At 42.8% G+C, this 24,006-nt stretch overlaps 2 protein-coding genes across 7 annotated transcripts in view; one reads left to right on the top strand and one right to left on the bottom strand.

Moving 5' to 3' along the window:
- The window catches only part of LOC140914936 (uncharacterized), a 136,574-nt gene that overhangs the window by 32,469 nt on the left and 80,099 nt on the right, over positions 1 to 24,006 (top strand). For 2 of the 6 annotated variants that reach the window (XM_073354027.1, XM_073354026.1), the window contains exon 3: positions 19,815 to 19,932. The exons of 2 other annotated variants lie outside the window; for them this stretch is intronic. The gene's annotated coding sequence lies outside the window, so the exon portion shown is untranslated. Of the gene's footprint in view, positions 1 to 19,770; positions 19,933 to 24,006 lie in introns of all 6 variants that reach the window. 2 more of the 6 variants (XM_073354029.1, XM_073354028.1) reach the window with 2 other exon arrangements.
- TCERG1L (transcription elongation regulator 1 like) overlaps positions 1 to 24,006 on the bottom strand; it is a 327,913-nt gene that overhangs the window by 254,652 nt on the left and 49,255 nt on the right.

Raw genomic sequence — 24,006 nt, 5'->3', positions numbered from 1 at the left:
TTCTTTGTATCGGAAGCTGGTTAGCCTAAGCAAATCCAGCATCCACAAAAAGAGGCTCCAGAATCCACAAGTGCAAGTAGGATGTATTCACCTCAGGTGTAGATGGGATGCAAATATGGAACAAGACTTACAAGTGGGGATGGCAATAGTACATAGATGTTAAAGAGCACGTTGACAGAAGAATGGCTTCTGTTTGGGGAACCAAATTCCATGATTAGTCAAGCCCCAACCCTTCTAATGGGGCTGGATGTGGTCATGTCCCAGGTCTACTGCAGATCTGGATTTTGAGGGGGCATTTAGTGGCAAAGTGGCCTTCCTCACCATAGTGCAGGCAAAGGCTGTTCTTCCTTCTCCTGATCCATGATGCATCTTCACATCACATTGATCTCTAGGGGCTCTGGCATAGGGGCCACCTGTGGGGATGACTGGAATGGAGCAGGACGAGACTGGGGTTGATCAGATCTCTTCTTTTTTTCCTGGTGCCATTCAAACAGTCAACTGTCAATCCATATGCATAGGTCAATGGATGAATGCAGCACAGTGGAGGGCAGGGTCAACCCAGATCAATACATCCTTTACATCATTTTTCAGACCTGACAAAAATGATCGATCCATGCTGCCTTGTTCCACTCTGTGTCAGTGACAAAACGTTGAAAGTGAGTGACACATGCTGAGATGGACTGACAGGCTTGTTTAAGATACTGAATGGCCACTTTGGTCATACAAGTATGGTTTGGGTCATCAAATATGAGTGTAAAGGCTCAGAAAAACTTGTTGAAAAGGCCAAGCACCAGACTGGCCTGTTCTAAGAGAGGTGAGGCCAAGTCTAGGACCTCACCAGTCAACAGACTGATAATGAGTCCTATCTTGGTCTGTTCAGTGGTGTACATCATAGGGCACATCAGGAACAACATATGGCCTTGGTTGAGGAACTGAAGAACTTCTAGTGGTTCCCATTGAAACTCTCAGGTAGTGGGATCTTTGGGCCTCATCTTAGGGGTACTGCACTGAGTGTACTGGGGCTATGAGCGTCTGTGAGTGGAGATAAGCATTTGCCAATTGCAGCAAGGCAACTTGGCTCTGAACTAACTCTGACATCTTGGTAATGGGTGTGCCAGGGGATTCTATCTTGGGTGTCAGGCCAAGCACAAAAAGTGGAGTCAGAATAGCCAGGTGGCTGGCTGTGGCAGGAGCAGGTGCAGGCTGGAAACAGGCAGGAGCTAGAGCAGGACCAAGGGCAGTCTGTAGAAATTATTTGCAATGGGAGTGCCCTGGTAGGTCATGACATTGAGCAGACTGGAGCGTCTGCTTCCCTTAGGAGTCGATATACCTGCTTTGGAATCCGCTGTGAGGGTCCTCACCTGTGGATTGGTGGAACCCTGGTTGAATAGTGTGGGGATTATCGCAAGACCTGAAGGTAATTGCCTTTGACTCATCACACTCTCTGGCTCAGGAATAATTCATCAAGCTTAAGCAGGCTTAGGCGCAGAGCCTCAAGGATGACTCATCAGGCTTAAAGAGGCTCAGGCTCAGAGGTAACTCAGGTTTAGAAGTATTACACTTTGTTCCGCCCTTGAGTAGTTTTTAAACACCTGCTTTTTCACCTCTGCCCCTTTGTTCTGTTTGGGAATTTTCCACTCCCCCCTTCCTACAGAGAAACTTGGTCAAACTTGTTTCCCCAGCCAGGCAGCCCTGCTACCATATCCATCTTTTGATGCAGAGCAGACAGATCTGATTCTTTGCTATTCACTAATAATACACCAGGGGAAAAGGAGTTCAAATCCCAGCACTGCCACTTATTATGAAGCCTTACATATGTAACTTCACTTCTCTTCTTCTGTTTCCTCGAACTGTTAAACAGAGATCATATTCTCTCTGGCATTACTATGAAGAGGTAAGGTGGTACATAAGGGTAAGTATTTGTGATATCTGGGGAATGATAACCCACACGAACAAAATTTTAATTGAGCCCCTATGACAGGAAATATAGTTTCTACAACTATACTTAATACTCTGGTAACATTAATGGACCATTGAATTCTCTAGCTGTTCATACTCTGTAACCAAAAATGCCAGCAGAATACAGGACATTGCATACTTTCATCTCCTAGCAATTATTTGACAGTCTAAGATTTATAAAATCTGTCTGCGTTATTCTATTCATTACTTGCTGAGTATCAACAATGGGTATGTCTACACTGCAGATGAGAGCGTGCTTCCCAGCTTAGGTAGACAGAGATGCAGTAGCTCTGCTTGAGCTAGTGAACAAACATAGCAGTGTAGTTGAGAGTAGCACAAGTGGCGGCTCAGGCTAGCCGTCCAAGTATGTACCCGGGATGTCTGGGTGGCTTTATACTCAGGTGGCTAGCGCAAGCTGCTGCCTCTGCTACCTCTTGCGACATTGATATTTTTAGTGTGCTGACTTGAACAGATCTAGAGTGTGTCTGTCCACCCAAGCTGGGAAGCATGCTCCCAGCTATAGTGTAGATGTAACTAATGAGAAGTTAAACAAAAAAAAACCTCTTCATTATCTTGTTTAGAGTGTCAGCCTGTGGAATGACTGGCCAGTGTGAGAATAACATGTTGCTCAAAATTTTCTACACGAACTGTTGTCCTCTATAGGCCTGATCTAACTCCCACTGAAGTCAGAGGAAGCCTTTCCATTAAGATGAATTGAGTGCTATGTGCAGAATCCACAGGCTTCCTCTCTTAATTCCTGCTACCTTTCCCTACTAGTGCAGTGCATGACAATATACCACCTGGCCACTTAGCAAAAAACAGCATGTTCTTCTTGGCTGAAAATCCTGCAGATTGGGCATTTTGTATTGCCATGTGTGAATGCATTGCTCAGCCAAACTTTTTTTTTTTTTGCACTTCACACATCCAGTAAATCTACTGAAGTTTATTTTTATCTACTAGAAAATCTTCCAAGTCATTAGTTTTAAAGCAATTGGCAGTTTCTGACAGCAAAATTGGCATGCTTGATTAATCTCCAGATCCTTCATATCAGGGCTTTGTTGTTAAACAGCTTTCTTTTTCATATGCATCACTAGCAAGAGGAAAATTCCCTAGTCTCTTGTTTAAGGTAGAATGCAGTTAAACTGTAGAGCCAATGTCCGAATAAAAAGTGTTGATAAATGTGAACAGTGCTTAGCTGAGATATTACTCTTATTTCTACAAAATCATAGCTTGGTAAGTTCCTTTCTTTTGTATAGATATATACATAAAGGTGTTAAAACAATCATATTGCTCTTTATACTATCCTAGTTTTTAACTGTTTCACCGGCAATAAAAATATGTTGCTACCACAACCATTTCCCAGTGTATCAGAATGAAAGTCCAGTAAGGGGAAGGATGAAGTCATTGACTTGACATAATATGTTGATGGTTTGGCGGGATAGAAAAATGAATATGTAAACACTACAGAGATATGCAAACTTCTCTAGCTTGTTGATATCTCACTTAGGATTCAGAATATTAAATCTGAATGACTGCATATGTAACCGGTGCGTGGGTTACACAAAGTCTCCTGGAAATCCTTGCACAACACACCTCTTTTTAATGTAGTTTGTTCCAGAAGCCATGTCAGCATTGCCCCTACCTAACATGCCTGAACAATTCACCACTCATCTTTTTCCAAAAGAAATACATTTTGAAAGAGAACAGGATATTTTTTAGGAGAAGTTAGTCATCAGGAAAGATGCCATGTTAACAGACCTGGATATAAGAAGTTCTCTATCAACGTAAATGTCACTGTGTGGTGTGGGGGAAATTGCTGTTGACCTGACCCCTTCTCATTCTGCAGCACAATCTATGCACTATATGCAACATATGCAAGAGCTGTAACGCAAGAGGCCTACAGGCCTGTATCCTGTAAAACTTGGCTTAAGCTAAAAGCATTTACGTATGCTGGGCTGTGGCACTTGACCCAAATAATGGACTGGGCCAATCTTTAATTAGAAAAGAACCAAAGGGCCTCCAGAAGAGTCCCTAGCTGTCCATTATATGCACCCTTCACCATGCAAAAGTCCCTAGTCAAAACGCTGCCACAGCAAACCGCAGATCTTGATAATAACAAAGTGCGTCAGTACAGTGCTAATTATGAAACTGTCTTTCCATTATCTCCTTATAAGGCTTTATTAATAATGCTTGAGTAGTGAAAAATAACTAATAAGGAAATCTATCATTTGGCTTGGATTTGGACCTATATAAAACTAGTATTATAGGGGCAGGGCAGAAAGAGACCAGAGTGGCACCTGCGTGTAACCATCTCTGTCTCCCTCTCCCTGCATGCTTGTATTCAATAAAAGGCCTCAGGCTGTTTGAACCAAACAGATGGTGTGACTCGTTTTCCACAACAGTGGTAGTCCATCTAGTGTGCCTCCAACCTGTTCTGGAGGTACTTCAAAGGATGAGTATAATTCTGTTTCATAGCCCAACTAATCTTTGGCTTCTGTGATGAATCTGCAAACAAAGATACCAATTAATACCTGTTGTAATGGACAGATGTCCACATCACACACACAAAATATGGACTACACTGAGATCACCCACTAGTTTTAAATGAGCCAGGCTCCAAATGATAAGGACCTTTATCTTGTTATTGATCTTGTATGGATTTGAAATGGTGACCCAGGACTTGGAAAAGCTGTGTCCCATTATGAGTTCCTTGAGCCAGCCTGTTCTGTAGTGGAAAAGGATAAAAACAGATGAAATCTTCTGAACATTTTAGTAGCTCCCATTTCTAATACTCACATTTATTTAAAATCAAGGCAAAATACAGGAATAGTTTTGTTTTTAAGGTGGAACTCATCTAAATGGTCTGATTCCATATGTGATCTGGAATTTTGGTGATGCAGATGGGCAGAATTGAAAATGCATGGGGTTTTTTTGAGCGAGGGGGCTCTCCAAAAGACGTTTGTCCTTTGTATGGTTGCTAATGTCACTTACATATAAACATTAACACTAATTGTATTTTTCTAGCAAGAGCCTTGTGAATCAAATCATTTACATGCAATTGGATTACATGCAATAACCCTATCAGCACATTCAGATACCTCAACTGTATATTTTATACGAGTTAAAATATCAACTCCTACACATTTAGTAACACTGTAGATTTTTAATGCAATTTAAAAAAAAATCACTATTTATGGCGTGAGATGATATACTTCTGCAAAACAATCACTTTGCCAGGACTAGTGTCACACACATTGCCTAGAGAAATACTAATACCTAGCACATTTTGTGAGTTGATCTCAAAAAGTGCGATGTTGACTTTAATGTATTTATCTGCATAGCACCCCGGAGAGATAGAAAAGTATTATTATCCTGAGTTTACAGATGGGGAACTGAGGCACAGATGATATGCCTATACTGCATTGTAAATCCAGGTCTATGGGCTCGATGTTTCCAAGCCCATGCTTCAGTGTCCACCCTACATTGTACAATTGCTGAACCTGGTTCCCACAGCCATGCTAACGCTTTCTATGCTGCACTATGCAGCCTTTGTGAGTCAGATCTACAGCTTCTGCTACATCCACACTGCAAAATGACAGGGCTTGAACCTGAATCACAGCAGGACTCAGTCTCTGAACCACTTCCCTAGTAGGGTCCTAAGTGCTTGCTGATATAAGTCAGACTAATTTTTGTGTGGATGGAAGTGGGGCTTAGGTTTGAACCTGAGACAGAGACTGGGCTTAATATGCTCTATCCAGAAAGTCTAAAGGGACTTGCTGAAGGTCACACTGGAAGTCTGTGGGGGACCAGGGAACTGAACCCAAATTTCCCCAGGTACGGGCTAGCACCCTAACCATAGGACCATCCTTCTGTCCCTTTTCTTGGGTGTGCTCTATGTAAAATTGTTCTGAGAAATAAAAATGTTTTAATGTTTTCACTGAGTCTTGAACACTCTTTTGTGTTTAAAAAAAATCCAGGAAATCTGTTCGGACAGAGTGAAGTATGGCTCACAGCTATTAACATGCTGTAGATAACCGGGGCTTGGAACACTTTGGATAGTTACCAAACACATTTGTAATTTCACAGAATGCTTAAGATGACTTCTCTGCTAAGTACAAAGGACCATATTTTGGCCCTGGGGTCTCTGGCAATGATAATATTCACAAGTTGTGGACCCGTGTCAGCTTCTTGGATCACAGATGGAATCAGAGGCCAAAAAGACTGGTTTTAATCAGTATCTGGCAAGGCAATTGTGAACATTTCTCTTTGATTAGGACCTCGCCTGCAAGTTGGCAGTGGCCCTAGAGAAATCACACCTATTCTGCAGAAGCTGCCCTGGCTTCCTGTTTACTTCCATATTTAATCTGTTGTGTTGGCTTGATTCTATAAACCTTATGGGCTTATAGGCCTGGCTTGTATCTCTAATTCTCCATATTTTACTGCTGCAGCGCTTGTGTGAACAGTCCCTAGCATAAATGTCTGGGATGTTGAAGGGTGCTCTCAGTAGAGGACCCTCGGCTCAGGATTTTACTTTGAGACCTGTCTGTTCTCTATTGGGGTACTATACAAAACCCATCTGCTTCTTCAGATTTTAGTTGGAGAAGGGGGTTATTATGTGCTGTGTGAGCTGTTAGATGTTCCTTGAACTTAAAAACATTAGTAACATGAAGTTTTCCAGAGATTCCCTCCCACCCCCGCCTTTGAATTAGTGTCATATTAGACAAGTGTGAAATGGCTCAAAGCACAATGGAAACAGTAAACATGTATGCATACCCTTCCCTAGTAGATTGTGAAACAGATTTAAAAACATCTGTCCAATTAGACCACTCCTTCATTTGAAAAATCAGCAAATCTATCCTTGCAAATCTACCTACATTTTAGAAATAGTGAAATCTGCAGTGTAAACAAATGTAAGTTCTGAATCAGTAAGTATCTAAGGAACAATAATGTAGTGACACAGGATATTTTATAGAAAAGAAAAGGAGAGGTTATTTACCTGTACAGTAATTGGAGTTCTTTGAAATGTTTTTGTCCCTATGGGCGCTCCACTGTAGTGATGTGCATGGATGTGCCCATAGGGGCAATAACTCAGAGAAGAATTTGAAGTTACCAAAAATCAATTCTCATTAATTTGAAGGGGGGAAAAAAACCTTAGACTAAAGATCTTTTATAAATCAACTTTCTAAGAACGGATCACTTCCTGTGCATCAGCTCATGATAAATGTTTGAACGATAATGAATTTAATATGAGAAGGAAAAAGTTATCCAGCTCTTTAAAATGTGCATAATAATAAAAAAAGCTTCCTTTAAAAAAATATTTAAGGAAAACAAATGATACATATAACTGTCTCTCTAACATTTCCTTTTATTGGAATGAAGATGATGTAACCCATTAAAATTGAGGTGGGAGGGAAAGAGATCTACAATTTGAGGAATTCAGATATTAAGATTTCTGCTAGCTATCTAAAAGTATGCCACAGAAAATTACTACAGTACTTTCCATAACCTCATATTTCTAAATAGTCATAATTTGTATAGATCTATGTTGGGATCTTCCCAAAAAGAATTGCCAAATTATCAGATCCCATTATATTGCTAGTCATAACAGATGACAACAACCTTATGTTGGAAGCCTCTACCAGGGATGAGTTTAAATTAGCTATTAATGGTTTGGAAACAAGGCAAGTCTCCAGTGAGGAATGAATTCTGATGAAACTTTATAAGACATTCCAAATATTATTACATCTGACCTCACTCACACACACTCTAAATTGAGATGGAAGATTTTAGTCTCACTTGTGAAATTATATACATTATTAGCAAAATCCTGGCCCATCGTATTAAACTGATTTTAACAAAAACACAAATATATTTTAAGTGAATTTTCTTAATAAAAGATGATTTTGATGATCATCACAAAGTGCATTAAACTCATTCAAGTGGCATGCAAATTGGGAATTATCACAATGAAACACTGAATATAAAAAAGGCTAAAATTTACATAACTCTCCTTATGGCTAAAGATGAACTAGAAACTAAGTGTGCATTACAAAACTGTCACCTCTTCTAAAATATATATATATATACACCCCTAAGACATACAAACAGCTGCCTTCATATATCACACAAATTGAAATAATATCTCTGGAAAGTGATAATTCTTAGAATAATCTACAACAAATCAATCATTTTTTCCCCTTATTTTTAAATAGGATTTTTTTCCAAACAAAATTCAAGCATTTTTTCGTTCTGTCAGGACAAGAGGAAAATAATCTCATTCACATGATAACATCACCACCACCAAGAAACTCAGTACAATAATGTCTCTAATAACCTGTCTCTGATAATATAGACTCATAAATTCAGACTTTAAAGCCAGAAAGGACCATCATGATCATCTAGTCTGATCTCCTGCACATTGCAGGTCACAGAAGCTTGCATACCCACTCTTGTAATAGATATAACCTCTTGCTAAATTACTGAAGTCCTCAAACCAGGATTTAAAGACTTCAAATTACAGAGAATCCACAGGAACACCAGTTTAAAGCCGCAAATGACCCCCTCCCCTGTCGGCCAGTTTATATGCATTTATTCTTGTGTCAACAATGGCGCTTAACTTAAATAACTCCTTTCCCTCCCTGGCATTTATTCCTCTGATGTATTTATAGAGCGCAATCATATCTCCCCTCAGCCTTCATTTGGTTAGGCTAAACAAGTCAAGCTCGTTGAGTCTCCTCTCATAAGGTAGGCTTTCCGTTCATCTGATCATCATAATAGCACTTCTTTCCATCTGTTCTAGTTTGAGTTCATCTTTCTTAAGCATGGGAGACCAGAATCGCACACAGTATTCCAGATGAGGTCTCACCAGTGCCTGGTATAATGGTATTAACACTCAACTATCTCTACCAAAAATACCTCATCTGATGCACTGTAGGACTGCATTAGCCTTTTTTCATGGCCGCATCACATAGGCAGCTCATAGTTATGCTATGATCGTGCAGTTTTTTAGATAGTCTTAATCCAATAAAACGTAAATAGCATGGATCAAAGAACATCCCAGAGGCACAGAGGAATGAAGAAAAAGCAGCTAATATGAAGTTCAGCAATGTAAAATCCAAAGTGTATTTACTATGTAGGGTAGACAACCCAGAAGGAGAAGAAAAAAAAATTGATATGACTTGTCTTTCAAGCTTACCCCTGTACAATAATGTTGTCTAGTCAATTAAAGGGCATTTTGACTAATCACCAGTTATCATAAATCAACTAATTTAATTACCATGTAATAACAGAATGTTACATTGTACTCTGATGATATAATAACTTTTTTCCATATTCAATTCCAAATTGCTGAGGAACATGTCCACCCTTGAAATTTATTAAAAATCTAATTAAAATTAAAAATGTGCTGATTTATTCTCCAGGATCAAATACAGACACAAGCTCCAGTTCTGTTAAAGCCCCTATTTGCAATTCACAAATAAAGTCTAAATTCTGCCCAAGCCTCTGTCAAAGTTTGACTCAGACTCACAATTTATCAGACCACTCTGTTTTATTAGCAACGCTGCTCTGCTAATACATTTAGAAGTGAGCCCCCCGAGTGGGGCTTGTGTCTTTTAATTTATACAGTTTTTTGGAGAACAAGTTACAGAGAAGTTACAGACAAAAGAAGAAAAAGATTTTAGTCACCACCTTTCAAGATCCCTGAGACCAGTCACATATCTTCAATTACCTGCCACCCTTAACAATCTCCTTTAACAGCTTCCAGTTAACTTAACTAATTGCCCTTCACACCTTCCATTCTGATGCCTGCTTCTTAGACGTGCTGACTCTATCTTAATTGCTTCTCCATTCAAAAGCTAACTGTCCCTACATGTGCTCCCTCAGATACTTTGTAACATGTTTTGGCATGCCCTCTCATATACAATGTATCCAGCATGTCCCCTTATACAACGTTATACTTATACAATGTTATACTTCCACAATCCCTGCTTTTGGTCAAGGCTACGCCCATGACCAATGACTTAGTAGATTCCATACATCAATCGTTCTTTTTCATTACCTTCACTGGTGACATTTAACAACATTTGATTAGCACTCTGGTTAGGGGTAACCTGATGGATGGTGTGTCTTGTGCAGTTTTGGATACAACAAGAAATCAATTGAAAACACACAAAGATTATTAGAATTCCAAATAGGATAGTCAGGATTCCTTGAAACAACCAGTTTCCCAGACTAGAGAAACTGAATAAGTTACTTATCCATTTCCACAAGGAACTTGGTTCTTCGTAGGGAAGGTATGCAATTTGCTCCAGATGGCTAGCACAATTTATTACCTCATTAGTAATATCAGGTATGTATACACAGCATTCTGTTCCAATTAGAGCACAGGTCCCCCCTTTGGCTGCCAGTATTATATCTAATGCCCGACGGTTTTGGAGGGCCACTTGTCGGACCGCTCCTGCTTCTTTGGCTAGAGCTTTTAAGCTCTCTCCTGTTTCATTGGCCATGATCTCAACCACCGCTTGTAACCTTAAAAGCCTTTTTGCATGGTGGATTACCCCCCCCTACTGGGACTAAAGAAATGCCAACAGCTTCTTCCCAAGTTAGGGGGCTTATGTTATCCACATGCCATTTAGCATCTGGCAAGTCCCTCCTTTTTCGCCTGAAATTACGGAGGCAATTTCGTGGGAGGGATTGAAGCACCCGGAATTGTGGGAAAAGCTGAGCAGGATAACAGATACCTGACCAATTTGCTGGTAACACAGTGTAAGCATTTTCCCCACAAACCAAATGATGTCCCATTAAAGCTGGGAAGGGTTGACTGCAACCCTTTGACATGTAAGAATTTACGAAGGAGGAATAGTATCCCCCAAAGGGCACAGGATAATTTTCACTGGGAGAAGAGGTAGCATTCACATGACATTTGTAGATGGTGCTGTTTTTCTCAGGGAGGCTGTAGGGGGAGCAAGAGATTGAATCTTTGGTTTGATCCCAGGTTCAGAGGAAGTTTATCTTTCGCCATTCTCCAACCTTGTTTGAATAGTCCCATACACCATGGGACACGATGTACTGGAGACAGCTGCTCCTCCCTAGATTCAGCCCTGTCCCATTACACACCCAGCACCAGTGGCCCTTTCCTTTCACCACACTTATAAGTTTAGGAACATATGTTTTTCCCAGCCCCCAAGTGTCATTTTCCTTCCATGTCCTTTTAAGTGGATAGGGTTCTCCAGCAAGCTCTGAGGAATTCAAAGGGATTGCCATGGTGGGGATACTAGCTTGTGAGTGAGCTGGGATGTGGCTGCAGACCCAGTAATTAGAAATATTCAGGATCTAGGCTATCTGCACCTGTTGTTGGATGAAAGAATTGTCACTGTCACTCTGGATTCCCCAGACCCTCAGGACACCATAGCTGAGGATTAAGCTTCTCAAAGGACACATGTTGGAAGCAGGACCCTTTCTGGTTCCGACAACCCCTTTCGAGGGAACCGCAGTCACGGTTTTACGTCCACCAGGCAGCAGGCGCTAGGCTCACTACTGCTTCTTGTTTGTTGGGTCCTGCTGTCTGCTTACCCTCTGCTTCTGGCAAGCCTTACGAGAGCGCAGATTGTAAGGTATTGCAGGCTGTTCCTCTTTGTCTTCTGGGGTTGAAGCTGGTTCTGCGTGGTCTTGCAGAGGTGCTTGGTCCCCTTGAGGTGGCGCTGGCTTCAACTGTGAGGCGTGGATCCATGCAGCGATGCCGGATAATTTCACTGCTGTCTGGGTGGTGAGCAGTATCTGGTATGGACCCTTCCACCGGGGTTCCAAGGCGTGCTTCCGAAGGTGGTGCCGCAGGTAGACCCAATCACCAGGCTCAAGAGTGTGACAGGCAGCAGAGGTGGGTTCCGTCGGCCAAGCTGCTCGCACCTGCGAATGGAAGGAGCTCACAGCTTGCATTAACCCTTTGAAGTAGTGGAGGAGCGTGCTGTGAGTTAGGTTTAGGTCTGGGGCTGGGGTAATAGTAGCCATTGTTCACATAGGGCGTCCCATGATGATTTCAAATGGACTCAATTTGTGTCTCTGGGATGGGGATGACCGAATTTCCATAAGGGCCAGTGGTAAAGCAGCTGGCCAGTTTAACCCTGTGGAATTACAGATTTTTGCCAGCTTATTTTTAAGCACACCATTTCGCCTTTCAACTGCCCCTGCACTCTGTGGATGGTAAGGGCAGTGCAACAGGTGGGTGACATGTAATACCTGGTTTAGATGTTGAACAATTTTTCCAGTAAAATGTGTTCCCCGGTCACTAGACAAAGTGGCAGGAATTCCCTTGGTAGGGATAATGTGGTTTAACAGACATTTTGCAACGGACAATGAATCAGCTTTGCGACAGGGAAAGGCTCCAATCCAACCCGAAAACAGACATATTATAACTAAAATGAATTCATATTTCTGACACTTTGGCATTTGTACAAAATCAAGTTGCCAGTGTAGGAAAGGTGCTTGAGGCAAACCCCGGAACCTTTGTGTTACTTTTACAGATTTGCCTACATTGTGACTTTGACAAGTAACACAAGCAGCACAGTGGCGGGTTACAAAGGAGCTGAAATGGGGAGCCCACCACCCCGCCTTACTCATAGCAGAGACCATCCCCTCCTTGCCGACATGCAAAACACCATGTAGTAGGGCGGCTAGAGACGGGTAGAGTGAGAGGGGGGCTACAAAGGTACCGGTGGGCGATCGCCAAAGGGAATCAGAATGCAAAGAGCAACCCAAAGCACTCCAGGAGTCTTTCTCTGTTTCTGGGGCAGAATCCTGGAGCTGAGTGAGATGAGACAGGGATGGTGGCATTACAGAGACAGAGAGGGGACCAAGAAACGCTTCTGGTGAAGGTTTTATAGTGGCGGCATGTTTTGCAGCAGCATCAGCAAGTGCATTACCTTTTGCCACCTCGGTGTCTGCCGCTGAGTGGCCAGTACACTTAACAATTGCCAAGGCAGACGGTAGTAAAACTGCATACAGGAGGGCGGCAATGTAGGGGCCATTTTTGATAGGGGTACCAGTAGAGGTAAGAAAACCTCGAGCCTGCCAGAGGGTGCCAAAGTCATGCACAACCCCAAAGGCATACCGAGAATCAGTAAAAATAGTGGCAGAGAGCCCCTCGGCTAGCAAGCAGGCACGGGTTAGAGCAATCAGTTCAGCCTCCTGGGCAGAGGTCACAGAGGGTAAGGACGCAGCTTCTATGGTCTCAGAGAGAGAGACCCCAGCATACCCTGCAAGAAGGTGGCCTTGGTCATTTCTATAACAGGACCCATCAGTGAATAATACCAGGTCAGAGTTAGGGAGATGTACATCTGAAAGGTCGGGGCGCGGGACAGTGATAGCGGAGACAGTTGCAAGGCAGTCATGGGGTTCACCATCACTAGGTAAAGGAAGGAGGGTAGCAGGGTTTAACCGGGAGCAGCACTTAATAGTGATATGTGAGGCTGAAAGCAGCAAAAGTTCATACCTAGTGAGGCGAGCAGAGGAGAGGTGAGCAGTGTTGCGTTGCAGAAGGAGAGTTTCCACAGAATGGGGAACCATGAGAGTGAGAGGAGAGCGGAGGACAAGGGACTCAGACATCTCGACCAGGCACGCTGCAGCAGCTACAGCGCATAGGCAAGGGGGTAAACCCTGGGCTACAGGGTCCAAGGTTGCAGAAAAATAAGCCACCGGGCGATTTCTGTCACCGTGCTCCTAAGTAAGAACCCCGAGGGCACAAGCAGATTGTTCGTGACAGAAAAGGGTAAAAGGCTTGTCATAGTTAGTTAACCCTAAGGCGGGGCAGAGGCTAAATTCCGCTTAAGGGAGATGAAAGCAGCATTTGCTTCAAGTGGCCATGGCATGGGGTTAGGTACAGAGGATCGAGTGAGTTCTTGGAGTGGTTTAGCCAGAGAAGCATATTGGGGAATCCATTGCCTACAGAACCCTGTCATGCCTAAGAATTTTCTGACCTGGCATGGAGTGCAAGGCTGGGGAAAGCTAAGGATGGCTTGTACCCAGGCTGGATAGAGTGTACGGGAGCCCTGGGAGAGAAGGAAGCCTAGGTATGTGACAGAGGTTTGGCAGAGCTGCAATTTTGTGCGAGAAGCCTTATGACCCTTGTTTGCTAAAGCTGTGAGAAGTGTTAGTGAATCAGTTTCTGAGGCAGACAGAGAGGGGGAGCACAGGAGTAAGTCATCCACATATTGGATCAGAGTGGATCCTGATGGGAAAACCAGATCAGCGAGATCCCTGGCTAGGGCTTGAGAAAAATAGGATGGACTCTCTGTATACCCCTGGGGAAGGGTAGTCCATGTATATTGCTGACCCTTGTAGGAGAAGGCAAAGAGATACTGGGATTCAGAGTGAACTGGGACAGAGAAGAAAGCGGAGCACAAATCTACAACAGTAAAGTGGGTTGCATTTGGAGGAATAGACGCTAGTATTGTAGCAGGGTTAGGAACCACTGGAAAAGAAGGTATGACAATACGGTTAATAGCTCAAAGGTCTTGAACAAATTGCCACGATTTGCCATCAGCCTTTTGAACTGGGAGGATAGGGGTGTTACAGGGGCTGGAACAAGGGACAATAATTCCTTGTTCTTTTAATGCAGATATAACTGGAGCAATCCCAGCCTCTGCCTCAGAATTCAAAGGATACTGAGACAGGCGAGGCAGAGGTTTGGAATTGTCTACAGTAATCTGAACTGGGTCAGTATTTAATTGGCCCACTTCAGATGGGTGAGATGGCCATAGGGAGGAAGGAACCTGAGAGATTAGGTGCTCTAGGGACGGAGTTAAGGGACAGCAAGGGACCGGAGTGGAGAGGGAAGTTTCAGACAGCAGGGAGGCTACAGAATCACATAGGGAGACTGAGGGATTTGCAGATAGACACCATCTGGGGAGCAGTAAATAGAACAGCCAAGTTTGCATATCAAGTCCCGTCCCAGAAGGTTTGCAGGGGTGGAATCAGAGAGGAGGAATGCATGCTCCTCAGAGAGGGGATCGACCTGAACAGACAAAGGTTTTGAGAGGGGAAAAGAGGTAGGGATCCCTGTAATGCCAACAGCAGACACAGATTTTCCAGATCGGGGAACCTCAGGCAAGTCAGTGGTGCGGATTGCAGAAAGAGAAGCTCCAGTATCAACAAGGAAAGGAAGAGAGAGATCATTTACAGTCAGGACACATTCTCCAGTAGGGGACAGAGGTAATAAGGGAGCTAAAACTTTGTGAGGTTCTCCAGCATCCCGTCATTGTTGCAGTGAAAAATAGGGTTGGGGATCAGCTGGAGGAACCAGCGGGGGGTTCACTTGATTTCCCATACAATTATTAGGTCGTCTTGGACACTCTTTTTTCCAGTGTCCAGGCTGTTTACAGTAGTTACAAACCCCAGTTAATCCAGCCCCCTGCCCCCTTCCGCAACCCCGTCCCTGTCCCCGGTGTGGTCTGCTTAGTCCTGAATAATGCTGTATCTGCAGAGCCATTAACTTTTGGGAGGACTGTTCCTCCTTTCCTTTTAAAGTGCGTTGGCAATGCTCTGCTACTGCCAGCAATTTGTCCATGGTTTCAGTCTCCCATCCCACAATTATTCGTTTTAACATGCTGCCTGTGGCAGGGAGAAGACCATCAACAAATGCATGTGCCAAGGCCCCCTGCCCATTTACATCAGGCTCTTGTATTCCTGAATGTTGTAGGAAAATATCAGTTAGCCGGGACCTATAGTCGCCTGGGCTTTCTCCTTGCCCTTGCTTACAGCAACGTATTGCTGTCCAGTTTGTTTTAGGAGACCACACTTTGGGAATGGCTTGATGCAGGCGCTTCCAAAGAGCCATACACTGGTCTCTGTATGCCGAATCTGGGCCAGTACTTTTTATGGTTGAGTGGCGTGCCTCAGCTGGCCAGTCTGCGGCAGCCAACCATTTTTCATAATAACTGGCAGGAGCTAACAATTTACATAGTTGGAGGAGATCTGTCTCAGAGGGTTCATAGGTTTCACAGATTAACAGAAACTCCTCAGCAAATTTGACAGAGTTTTCCTGTGGTTTGGGAAAACATTTAACTATAGATAAAAGTTCCATACGAGTCCAGGGCTTATAATCCCATATGGACTCACTTTCTCCCATCTTAAGGAGTTGTAAGGGTGCCACAACAGTTTTATCAGAGTCTCTCATTAACCTCCCATCAGGTTCTCTTTTCCAAGAAGAGATGTCAAGAGAATCTTTGCAGTCTGCTTTGGATTTTTTCTTCATAATATTTTGCAGAGCTGCAAGGCCAATGAGGGTATCTTCTTCACTTTCATTATCTGTAGTCACTGAAGATTTTTCCTTTTCTGATTTCTTATTTGTGCAGGAGTATGGTGGGAGTCGGGTTTGATCTGGATCATTGCACAGGACTGGGCAAAGGGGAGCGCTCGGACTAGTGGTGGGAGAGACTGCAACCAATTGAACTGTTAGTTTTTTGATAGAATTTTTAAAAGAGGTGAGTTTTGACTCAGTCCATCTATGATTTGCCTCTTCCCACCACTGCATGAAGCAGTCTACTTCTCCTCTCTCCAATTTGGTTTTTGGGAGGACGAGTTTGCTTTTTAAAGCGTCCACTCGATCCTTGTCCCAAGAACCTAACAGTGGCCACTGAAATTTGGGGTTCTCTAGAGCTAATTTGGACCATTTTTCAAGAAACCTACAAGAGTCCGGACCCCTCCTAAAATACATAAAATAAGCTGGAGTTCCCTTAGGGAACTGTTCTACCTTAGACTTCTGATTACCCATCCAGGAGGACTTCACACAGCACTCACACAAGAAGGAAATTCGGGCTCAGCAGAGCAGTACCCGGTGCAACACACAGAAAGGAGCCCACAGGCTACTGCCTCAACTGCTCTTGCTTTCACACCAGGGGTTATACCCAAGGCGTGGTGCGGCTGCAGCTGTGCAGATTCCACTTATTCAGACCGTGGGGATGGGGACCCCTTGGTCAGCCAGTCTCCGGACAGAGATGGCTCCCAGATTCACACACACACCACGGGGAAGACGGATAGACACAAAGACAAGACAGTCCTCAAACCGGTTAAAGCACAAAAATAATAATTACCTGAGACGTCTGATTCCAGAAGCTGGATCCAAAGACCCCTACCCGAACAGAGTGGGAACCAACAAGTTCAATGGCGTAGACTGCGCTGCTGCTGTGTACCTTTCTGTCTTGTGGAGGATCGCTTGGACTAAGCGTCCAGGCGCCGGCTGCCACGATCGTCCTGCAAGGCAGTCAGGGATCACACAGCCTCAGTGAAGCCGCTTGCCATCTTGGTAGAACCTCCAAATTGTCAAAGTTTGACTCAGACTCACAATTTATCAGACCACTCTGTTTTATTAGCAAAGCTGCTCTGCTAATACATTTAGAAGTGAGCCCCCCAAGTGGGGCTTGTGTCTTTTAATTTATACAGTTTTTTGGAGAACAAGTTACAGAGAAGTTACAGACAAAAGAAGAAAAAGATTTTAGTCACCACCCTTCGAGATCCCTGAGACCAGTCACATATCTTCAATTACCTGCCACCCTTAACAATCTCCTTTAACAGCTTCCAGTTAACTTAACTAATTGCCCTTCACACCTTCCATTCTGATGCCTGCTTCTTAGATGTGCTGGCTCTATCTTAATTGCTTCTCCATTCAAAAGCTAACTGTCCCTACATGTGCTCCCTCAGATACTTTGTAACATGTTTTGGTATGCCCTCTCATATACAATGTATCCAGCATGTCCCCTTATACAACGTTATACTTATACAATGTTATACTTCCACACCTCTGCCATACTTAAAGAAAAGTTTCTGAAGGACACAATCTAAAGTTTAAAGATTTGACAAGTCATAAGAATGCCCACAATTTCAAGTTGTGATACTACAGTTTCAGTTCCTGGCTCAACTTTAACCATGAAAAGATTTATTTTTCAGCTTTATCCATATCATCTTTCTTCAATATTACCTTCATTCCATTAAAATATAGGGTATTTCACACCCATTTGGAATATTTATCTCACAGTATTTCAGACAATGGGCTGGACTAATGGGCACCAAACTTAAAACAATCCTTAGCCTACTCTAAGTTACTCAGCTGCAACAATCCTACATGGTGTCCCTTCATTCTCTACGGTGCCTAAATATTGTGTGCCATATCTAGAAAAGCTGGCACAGTGATGTGTTATTTATATCTCACTGCAGCCACTAAACTGCTTGGGTGAAACCCTAGCCCTATTGAAGTCAATGGAAGTTTTACCATTGACTTCAATAGGGTCATAACTTCACCCCAGTGCCCTAAAAGGACATGCACCCTGATAAAGGGTAATGGCATTTCTACCACCAGATTCCCTCAGGGTTTTAATTCTCATCAAGAAGACTCATCATTAGGAGTTCCTCTGACAGAAGCCACCATGGAGAGATACTAATTAATAGCTAATTGCTCAGCCACTGGGACCATGCTTTACTTCCAGCTAGAGCCATCTACTTTTGGGTTGCACTAGGGACCCATGTCTCCCTTTCTAGCCTAAGTGAAATAGCTGCCACATTGTACGAGTACAACCTGATCCCCCACAATGTAATTTCCACCTCCTGTGACCTCTGCTTATATTTCATGCCTTCCTCTGTCATTTTCTCTCCTTTCTCCAAAAGGCAGTATCCATGGCAGAATCAACAGCCTCAAAACACGAGTGCAGAAAGGGTAGCTAATTTTTTGTGGGACAATTTGGGAGTACTTTGGCTTTGATAATACTGCTCCTTGTAAGGATGCAAGTATTCTTTGTCTATATCTGCAGAAAGAAGCCAGGTCTAAGTGGAGGGAGCCAGGAAAGATTTTAGGTGGATGTTCTCCAGTGAAACAGGGAGTGGGCACATAGTGCTAGGCATAATACTATTTTCCACATTCTAATGAAGTTCTTTGTTCAGTGTTCCTGTGGTTCCTTACCATTGTCATCCCTTAGCTGTGAGATAATGCACCTGGAGCCTTAAGTGTGTTCTGCAACATACAATTGTCACATCTGCCAAGACAGAGTATTTACTATATAGGCAGATCCAAATCGTTCTGTGTACTGTTTGGTGTACTTGGTCCTCACTCAAGCATTTATTCAGAGTGGGTTTTTTTAATAGTGCTGACAAGTGTATTTCTATCTAGCCATTCCTCCCTGCTGATCCTACAGAGACTAGTGAGAACTCAATTATCTCATCCTGAAATCTTTGCCCCTCTTAGTACCCTCATTCCAAAATACCTAAAAGCCAGCATATCTGTAGACAGTAATTCTGTTGCTAATAGTTGTAACTGTCATGTGAATATGCACAGATACTTGTATTCAGCTACCAAGTCCACAAATAAATTTCTACTTTTCACTGACTTTGAACATGTGCAGTTTCTTTGATTCTCTAAAATGCTCAGCAACAATTACAACTAAATGCCCCCCTCACTTATTAATAATTCCATTTAATTCATTTTGAAGAGATGCTTACTAAGAATTCCTCTGTTGCACAATCTCAGTTGCTGACGGATACTTTCTCTGTGTTTTCAGTAAAGCAGAGAATTTTTGAGCCTGATGATACCAGTTCTATTTCCCCCAGAAAAAAAGATGAAATAAAGTGATAAAAAGATAAAAGATAGACACAACTGGGAAAAAAAGTATATTCATCGTTTATATAGCCAATTCTGACAGAGTGCAGCAGGCAGATGCAGAATTATTTGGACTGGACTGAACTGAAGCTCTGAGCTAGAACTCTGCTTCTTTGCAACAGGCAGAAAAGATTAAATGAAAAGAGACATCACAAACATTGTCTAATTCACAGGAAAATTCTCATTTTTGATCTGTACTCGGCTCTTCTATCAACAGAGCCATTTATCTATCTCAAATATTTTGCAACTACACAGAACAAAAAGATGGACCCTGCCCCAGATAAAGACAATCATGAAAATATTCAGGGATCCTGAGGAACAAAAGTATAAATAAGGTACCAATATTATTTTTATTGCTATTTGAAGGATTCCCAACTCAGATTTTATTTTAAATTCTTATATTATTATTGTGTTTGGAGATATATATATAATTCATATATCCGTGTAATATGTTATAGGCCTAGTGTGGATGAAGTGTGCTTGATGTGAGTTGTGTGTTGACAACCGAAGCAAGAATTTGAGGTTTTAAGTGAGGTTTTAAGCTGTTTGTGAAAAATAACTCTCTTATGAGAAAGACAGAGAAATATCAGATAAGGAAATAACATTGGGGGGCATTGTCATGATGGTGTACCTGTTGCAGTGTACCTGTTGCAGTTGTAAACAAGAACTGGGGAAAGAGGAACATCTTGGGCCTGGGACTGTTTCTAAACATCTTGGGTTTTGACAATTTGCCCAGAACTGTCTCTTTGAAATTGCCCAGACAGTTGATGATATGACAGAGTGGATTATAAAAGATGTTCGATACACTTGCAATTTGGAGTCGTTCGTGGATCCAGAGCCCTGTTTATATTAAGATGTGGTAATGCTGGCTTCCCGCATCTTGTGATCGGACTGAACGTCACCTGGCATTGGGACTTCAAGTCTGACCTTCAGACTCTGGTGTAGTATGCTTGGGTTATGAATGTGGAGTGGGTGGTTTATTTTGTAAGCAATAAAGAGTATTTGTGGATTATATACCAACACTGTGTCCTGTATCTGCCTGTTCCCCTATCTCATAGGGAGAATCCTGCTGTGGGTCTAACAATTGTACTAACATTCAATCGGTGGTCCTATTCAAGGGCCAATCAACCTCACCAATGTGTGACAGTGGTTGACGCAGGAGAAATTTGAGAATATATAATTTGAGGAGCCCTCGCAGTGCCTGGCCCTTTCTAGCATTCTCTACCTATAAGCCTGGCCTTTAAAGCCAAATACATTCTGAGTTCACCACCTTATCCAGACTTGCAACAAGAACATTTTAGAAAAGGTGTGTTGATTGAAACTCCCAGAAAATCTTCCAGTAACTTCAAAACTGCGGTAGACCAATGATGCCAGGCTCTCTCTCAGATGTTGTTTTCCTAATCATCAATCATAATCATCATCTATTCCACATCTAGTCTTAGCTGCACAGATCATCACATTCATATCAACACTAGTATATGGACAGAACTACTGATTTTATTCAGGGTTCAAAGCTTATTTTGATTCTAAGGCTGCGGAAGACCCTTCTAAATTCAGATCTGGCTGCAGCATTCAGGACTCCCTGCAAAAATTAGATATTAGCAATAATGAGCTTATCCTCACTCTCTTCGCCTTGTCCCACCCTGCTTTCTACTTTTTGAGGCTTATTAAAATGTGTCCACAGAATAAAAGGAGAAGAAACACATTTTAAAAAGGAATCTGAAAGAAGAGATTAAGAGGGAGGATAAAGAAGAGAAAAAGAGGTGGATGTTTTGTGGAAGGAGAAATGGAGCCAGAAAATACAAAGGGGACAGTAAAAGGGAGGAGCAAAGAAAGATGCAAGAGAGTTTAAACATATTTTTTTCCTTTTTAAATTAGTTTCTTCCTTAACCAGAGAAGCCAAGGTCAGACAAAGCTGGATTCATTTGGAGGTTAAAACTCACAACCTAACTTTTCTATGGAAGAGGTGAAAGCTAAGGTAAACTGTAGAAGAGAGAGAGCGCAGATTTCAGAGTTTTGCAGACAGAGGAAAATGCACATAGGTATGTGTGTGCATATGCAGACATATGCTGCCATGCCATTAGGCTTATCAATTTTGGTTGGACATATTCCTGGAGGTTTCATCCCATGACATAATCTTTAATTAAAGATTAATCGTTAATTTCTGGAGAGTCCAGGACAACATGGAGGGTCGGCAACATGGAGGGCCATGCACAGTCTGCATGACATTACCACTGTGTGGTAGCTGTTAGGGCAGTCAGATGGGATGTGAGAGACCTAACCCTGGTCTACACTAGGACTTTAGGTCGAATTTAGCAGCGTTAAATCGATGTAAACCTGCACCTGTCCACACGATGAAGCCCTTTATTTCGACTTAAAGGGCTCTTAAAATCGATTTCCTTACTCCACCCCTGACAAGTGGATTAGCGCTTAAATCGGCCTTGCCGGGTCGAATTTGGGGTACTGTGGACACAATTCAATGGTATTGGCCTCTGGGAGCTATCCCAGAGTGCTCCATTGTGACTGCTCTGGACAGCACTCTCAACTCAGATGCACGATTGTTTGCTGTTGCTCTGATGCAGGGAGGGGCGACTGATGACACGGCTTACAGGGTTGGCTTACAGGGAGTTAAAATCAACAAAGGGGGTGGCTTTACATCAAGGAGTATTTCAGGCAGCACTTCACGGAGGGTTCCAATAAGAAATGGTGCACCTAAGTTATTTTTCTTATTGGAACAAGGAGGTTAGTCTGGCCTCTGATTGATACATGGCTAGATTTACCTCACTGCACCTTCTCTGTGAGTGACTGCAGTGTGACCTAGAGGAATGAGTCCCCTAGATAGGGGGGCGGGGTGGAGGTTTGCAAATGAGCATAAAACAAATCTGGTCTATTTCTTGTTTTGATACACTCCATCTATCTTTTACATCTTTGGCTGGCAGCAGACAGTGCAGAAGGACTGCATGCCATCCACATCTCATGGCTGCTCGGCAGAAGATGGTACAATAGGACTGCTAGCCATCCTCATCTCTTGCCTGCCTGGCAGAAGATGATGCAATAGGACTGCTAGCAATCCGTATCACCTGCTTGCTCACCATAAGATGGTTCAATAGGACTGACTGCAGGACTAAAGAGAATGACCTGATCAAGTCACTCCAAATTTAGTCCCTGCGCCCATGTCTGCCCAGGCACTCCTGATCGACCTCACACAGGCGACCAGGAGCACCTCGGACATGACAATGATGGCTACCACTCCTATTGCACCGTCTGCTGCCACAAGGCAATGGGTTGCTGCTGCTGTGTAGCAATGCAGTACCGCGTCTGCCAGCACCCAGGAGACATACGGTGACAGTGAGCTGAGCAGGCTCCATGCTTGCCGTGGTATGGCGTCTGCACAAGTAACTCAGGAAAAAAGGCGCGAAACTATTGTCTGCCCTTGCTTTCACGGAGGGAGAGAGGGAACGGGCGCCTGATGATATGTACCCAGAACCACCCGCGACAATGTTTTAGCCCCATCAGGCATTGAGATCTCAACCCAGAATTCCAATGGGCAGCGGAGACTGCGGGAACTGTGGGATAGCTACCCACAGTGCAACGCTCCGGAAGTCGACTCTAGCCTCGGTACTGTGGAAGCACTCTGCCGAGTTAATGCACTTAGAGCATTTTCTGTGGGGACACAGACACTCGAATATATAAAACCGATTTCTAAAAAAACCACTTCTATAAATTCGACCTAATTTCGTAGTGTAGACATACCCCTACTTTCAAGCCTCCATTCTGAATCAGTTACAGTGGGGACTTGAATGCAGGTCTTCTGCATCCCAGTCAAGTGCTCTAACCATTAACAGCTACAGAGCATAAGGGGATCACAGCCACTTTTATGAATGGCACCTAAGTCCCCTTGAGAGGATAGCTGGTGATGGCCATCTCCTTAAAAGGACACTGAGATGGGGAATTAGTGAGCCTTTAGTTTCTAATGTTAGCATGAACTAGCACACTGCTAAGTTAACATTTAGACTGTAAACATTGCAGTGGAATGTTGAAATCATAATGACAATTTTCGTGAACATTCTACCAAGCATAATTTAAAGTTTCTGTTAATTCTAGATATTGTATTAGTGTTTTAATACAAAACTATTTTTGTGATCTAAACTTTCAAACAGTATTTGTTTAACTTTTCTCAGTATTAACCCAAGGTCACTTACAGATCAATAACTGTATCAACTTCCTGTGACATAATATACACATGAAATATATACAGACTTGTATGCAATGCATGTGGAACATACAATATGAACCAAGAGAATCAGTTTTCAATGATAAACCTGAAGTGCTTGCTCTCCCACATTAAGCAGTTGAACAGAACTGATTATTTAAAATAAAAAATCATGAAGCCATAGTTTTGCAAACAA

This window comes from Lepidochelys kempii, chromosome 7 (assembly GCF_965140265.1).
Source record: "Lepidochelys kempii isolate rLepKem1 chromosome 7, rLepKem1.hap2, whole genome shotgun sequence".
NCBI classification, from domain to species: domain Eukaryota; kingdom Metazoa; phylum Chordata; order Testudines; family Cheloniidae; genus Lepidochelys; species Lepidochelys kempii.
The sequence above is the reverse complement of the archived record's forward strand: the minus strand, read 5'-3'. Positions and strand labels throughout refer to the sequence as shown.